We start from the raw sequence: 5,539 nt of genomic DNA on the forward strand, positions 1-5,539 counted from the left end.
CCCAGAGTTAAAGCTTAAGAGGAGACAAAAGTTTAATGGTGAAGTAAACAAGTAGAATAAAACAAATACATTATCAAGGACTACAGAAAGTTTCTACACTTAGTCTTCAAATACAAAATACAATAAATACATGAGGCTCATTGTCAAAAGAGGAATCTAAAACTACATTTCTATTACAGCACATGATATTTTGAATACATAGAATTTATAAGATGCTATAGCTTTTTAAAAAGTTATTGCTTAATGGATTGGTCACGTGGTTGTCACTCTTCAGCTGCACTTCAGATTTTTTAGCTTCTTTTAACAAACATTTTGCTTCCACCAATAAGCAGTTGGGTGCTGCACATATACTTCAATTTCTTCCATCTGGAAAAAGCCTCAGGATAAATTTGGACAAAGCCAAGTTGTCTGTTTCATGATGATTCCTTCAATGGCAAATTCAAAAGATCCTTGTAGTTAATGCAGAAAAGAAGTGAGATTCTCTTCTGCCTTGTTTGAAGGCAGCTGGGTGGGTACTTGAACATAATGGCTTGATTTGCCCAAAGGCAGCAGAATTTCATTTGCTTGTGAGCATTATTTCATCTTGTACAATGCCCCCATCCATTTGCTAATGCATCAATCCTTCATCTGTTTTCAAAGCACATTTTTTCATAGCTTTCAAATGACATTGTCATTGAAATAAGTCTCATGATATTGGAACCAACACAAAATGGACTTCTTTTGCTGTAAGTTATCCATGATTAGTACTTTAAGAATCTGGCTTCCATACTATTTCATGCCAATCTTCTTTGTCTAGGTTTAATTCTTGGATACAGCTGAGGGTAAAACAGAAGTGAGGTTTAAAATTTTAGTACTTTAAAAAGAAAAAATAAAGGAACAAAAAATTGTAGCTCTTTGGTGATACAATTCTAATGTACTCCATAGTACCAAAAAGCATGCTTATAAAAAGCACCCAGGACGCTGACAAATATGAATTTAGCAGTCCTAAGCAAGCTTAAAACAATACCAACCGTGACAGTACAAAAGGAAGGTATTGAACAGCACATAATAGAGTACTTTCAGCTCTACCCAGGTGGGTGGGCCAGGAAAAGCACATGGCTTTGTAAGTCAAGAGACTTCTGTGTTCAGTAAACTGTGGGATTGTTCCCTGTTTTATAAATGGGACCAGAGAGATGAAGTCTGGTTTGCTTTCTCTCACCTATCAGCTTTTATGGCAGTATAGCTTGGGGCAAACTGGAAACATCTGTCTGCAGAAGGACCATGGAAGTGGAGGAGCTTTGCTTTAGAGAGTGGAGGGTGGGTGGCCAGTTCTACGAGTGACCTGCCCAGCAGGAAATTGATCCCTGCCAGCCTTTGGCCCCTGGGCCATGTGCTGCTTATACAGCCAGGCTGTGGGAAATGAACTTGTAAAGGATTCTTAAAATCTGATAGAAAGTTCACAGTCTTGTATATCTGTATACAAACACTGAGATAAAGTGTGTTTAGTTTGGAACTAGATTGAACTAGAAACAAGTTGCAACAAGTTTCAAAATATGGCCTTGCAAAAAGACTAGATATTTTAGAGAATTAGACCTGTGAAAGATGCATTTTAGCAGGACTACGTGGGGAAAAAATAGAGGTGGTTGCTGTTAGAAGTAATAGCAGCATTGTGTGGCAAAATCTAATAGGCAGAAAAACATTTATAAGGTATTGTAACCAGGAAATAGGTTGGTTTCTGATGGAATGGTGGTGAGTTTTACATCTCTTGTGTCTCACTATTCATCAAGACTGATAATGGAATAAAATCTTTTAAAACACTTTTCAGTTACCCCATCTCTGTAAAAGCTGGGGAAACCTGGCCACACACACAGGGGTGCAGGGGACACTGACAGCTTGGGACAGCACACATCAGGGACAAGATGCCTGGGAAGCTGTTGGCTCCTACCTAGAAAGGCTTAGGGAACAGCTGCTGTTCTGAAAAGCTTGGCCACTGGCATATGAAAATAGGAGGCTACACTTCATCCAGTTAGGAAAGATGAATCCTCCATGCTCTAAATTGCAATGCATGTCTACATCACAGCTTAAAGCTCTCCTTAAAGCTGCCCCTATCTTTCTTCAACCAGACTCTGATTTCCTTCTTCTCTCAGTGACTAAGACAAGGCAAATGACTTCACCACAAGGTCTGTCTCAGCCTGCTGTGATTTCACCACTCTTAGAGTCAGTCAGTTACAGTATCACAGCACCTGACAGTGTTCAAAAGACTCCTTCTGACAGTGTTATTTTACTAGTTTAGGGAGCTGGGGAGTCACTAAGAAAGGTGGAGCACTGATACTGGTAATTTAATCCTTGTTTTTATTCAGTACACCTGGCTGCAAAAGGATAAAGCAACTATTATAAAAATAAGAATATATTAATCTATCAAATGCTTTCCTCTTTGGTGAACAAAGAGGAGCTAGAATTCAGCTGCTATATTAAGAGGCCAGTAATTGCTTTGGAGAATCACCACAGGTTATTTCAGTGGCAGCACTAGAACAACTGAACAGACACAGAAGTGTAACAGTTAATACTGTTTTCCTCAAAGATTCTGTTGGGATTGTGTTGTGCTTACAAAGGTAAGTTTTGATCCCCAGTTTAAGCTGTGCTGCCTTGTAATTTTTTTTTTTCCTAGAAGCACAGATGTTCCTTGTGTTCTTACACACCTGTGCTCAGGCTCAAAGCACAAGCTTATGAACAAGCACTACATTCACAATTCACCATGGAGCAGGCAAAAATCAAAAAGCTGCCATTTTAACCTTGCTGTGCAGGGCTGATGTCTGCTCTCAATTTAGAAATGTTTACTTTGGAGAGGGAAAGAAACTGAGCAGGAGTAGTATGATAGGCAGGATTTTACATTACATGGAGTGTAGGCCTGACCTGGAAATGATACAGACATGAAAACTGATTTTGCATTAGGTAGAGTCACTCTGCAAAATCCAGCCAGTTTAAGAGTAAGGATTATCTGCATGAGGAAGGAGGCTCAGCCTCTTTCAAGCATCAATGAGCTAAAATTCACAGTGCTTAATCTTGGAGAACATCATATCTCCAGCCCCAGGGCAACTAGAATTGCAGAAAAAGGCTTAATGGAATTCTTATGTATGTGTCCATCTGCCATTGTTTTCTAGCAACTCAGCTATCAGGAGAAATACCGGGATATAATTGGAAGTATCTTATTTGTACACTGTTGTTTTTAATAAAAGACAATACAAAAGGTGACGAGAGAAGGAGAAGCCATTCATTAAGGCCTCGGACATATGGTTAAAGGTTGCTTAAAAAGCATAGGAGAAAACAAAGAAATGTACATTACCTTGCCAGCCTTTACTGGGCAATATAATCTGTTTTCCAACACTAGGACAAAAGATAACCTAGATTTTTTGCAGTGTGTATCTCCTTGGATCAAAATGTGCTCTGTGTACACAGGGAAGGACTCATGACTCACTCTTAATGCAAGTTTCAGTTCTGGAAGGCCTTTGTGCCAGTACATGACTTTTTTGAAATGGAAAATTCTCAAAAAATCATAGAATATCCTGAGTTGGAAGGGACCCCCCCAAGGAATCACCGAGTCCAGCTCCTAGCCCTACACAGGACAGCCCTAAAATCACCCCATGTGCCTGAGAATATGCCCAAGAAAATCTTATTCACACATTGTGTTTGTATAAAAGCATTTTTTTTCCCCTCTAAAATGGTGAGACTGAGTGGAGATTTACCAGGGCCATTCTGTAACTTGCTTAAAAGCATTTAATCTGTGCTCAAGGCCCCATCCCAAGATAAGCAGGGGTCCCTTTATGGGAGCAAAGGCTAAGGCTGAAGCAGGGATGAAGCAAACAGAGAAACTCTCTGCATAGAGGACAAGAACTGCTAACAGTTAATTGCACCTTGTAACGCAAAACCAGTAAAATGAATATGCATGAGACTCTATGCATATGTATAAACAAGTGGGAGATAAAAAAGGTTCGGGGGATTCTCAGAGGCAAGCATGTCCTTTGAAGGGGGAGCGATCCCCACATGCACCAGCGCTGCAATAAACATAGCGGCTTTACAACTCTTACAAAGCTGTGGAGTTTGATTCTTTCTCCACAATTCAATATGATCAAATGAAATGCAAGTGGGAAAAAAAAAAAAAAAAAAAGAAAATCGGGACATTTAGTGACTACAATAAAAAAGACCAGTGTGAGTTGCAGTGGAAAGGGCTAAAATATCCCAAAACTAACCTTACAGATGTTGCAAAACCAGGAGAGAAAAATCAAGGAGGAAGAGAGAGAACACTGAGGGGAAGATATGAGTGAAATGGCATGGATCCTGGAAAAAAAAAAAAAATTTGCCAAGGTGAAATCAATGCAAAGGCATGGGATGCCATGAAGTGCAGGGAAATGGACCAAAGCATACCAAATTGATCCCCACTAAAATCTTGGAAACAGAAGAGAAGGACTTACAAACACTCTGCAAAGGTAATATGATCAAATGAAATGCAATTGGAAAAAAAAAAAAAGAAAGAAAATTGTGACATTTCTTGACTACAAGAAAATGATCTGGGAGGAAATGCGCGGCAGTGAAAAGGACCAAAACATGCCAAAACTAACCTCACAGATGTTGCAAAATTAGGGGGAAAAAAAACAACGAGGAAGACGGAACATTGATGGGAAGATATGAGTGAAATGGCATGGATACTGGGGGAAAAAAAAATCTTTACCAAAGTGAAATCCATCCAAAGGCATGGGATGCCATGAAATGCAGAGCTATGGATGAAATCATGCCAAATTGATCCTCATTGAAATCACATGATTTTGTTTCCTTTCCTGAAAGTGCTTGGGATACATCCATCTGGACAAACATTGAACTTTTACTGTAATTTGGTGGCTCTAGAGGATTCACCACAGGACTGGTGAATGAGTGAAGCCAATAACCATCCCAGGGGCTATTGTGACAGGATTTAAACCAAGATGGATCTATCTGTATAAATCAAAGATTGCATGTAGTGGGAAATTCAGAAAATCTTGCTTTCAGCAAGGTTTCTCAAGGAGAGTGAGAGAAACCACTCTAATGAAGTATTTTTAAACAAAACTGGACAAAATCAGAATTCCCCATCCCCATTCCCCCTCCTCCCAAGCTGGGAACAGCCTTCAATTGGAGTTATTTGTCATCTGGGACTGACCTAGAAAACAGGTCATGTTATTATGGTTTTCCTCATTTCCAGCTACTGCACTGGATTATGAATTGCTGAAAGTACAGGAGAGTGTCTTTTCTACCATTACTTTTACAGATAAAATTTCTTTATTTACCACGGGGCTATTGAAAAGCTGGATTAAAACCATCTATAAGCATCTATATTCCCTAATACCTGAAAAATTGTTTTGATATTGCTGCATCTTGCACTAGCTGCTTTGTTATCAGAGGTAACAATATACCTCAAACCAATAGAATATTTTCAATCATGATCACAATATAAACAATCTGCAAAATTATGAGAGAATATTGACTTAATTTTTTTAACAGTTTCAAGCAATCCTGTAGAACACCTTTGCCT

Source organism: Lonchura striata, chromosome 1A, assembly GCF_050655825.1.
Source record: "Lonchura striata isolate lonStrDom1 chromosome 1A, ASM5065582v1, whole genome shotgun sequence".
Classification (NCBI taxonomy): Eukaryota; Metazoa; Chordata; class Aves; order Passeriformes; family Estrildidae; genus Lonchura; species Lonchura striata.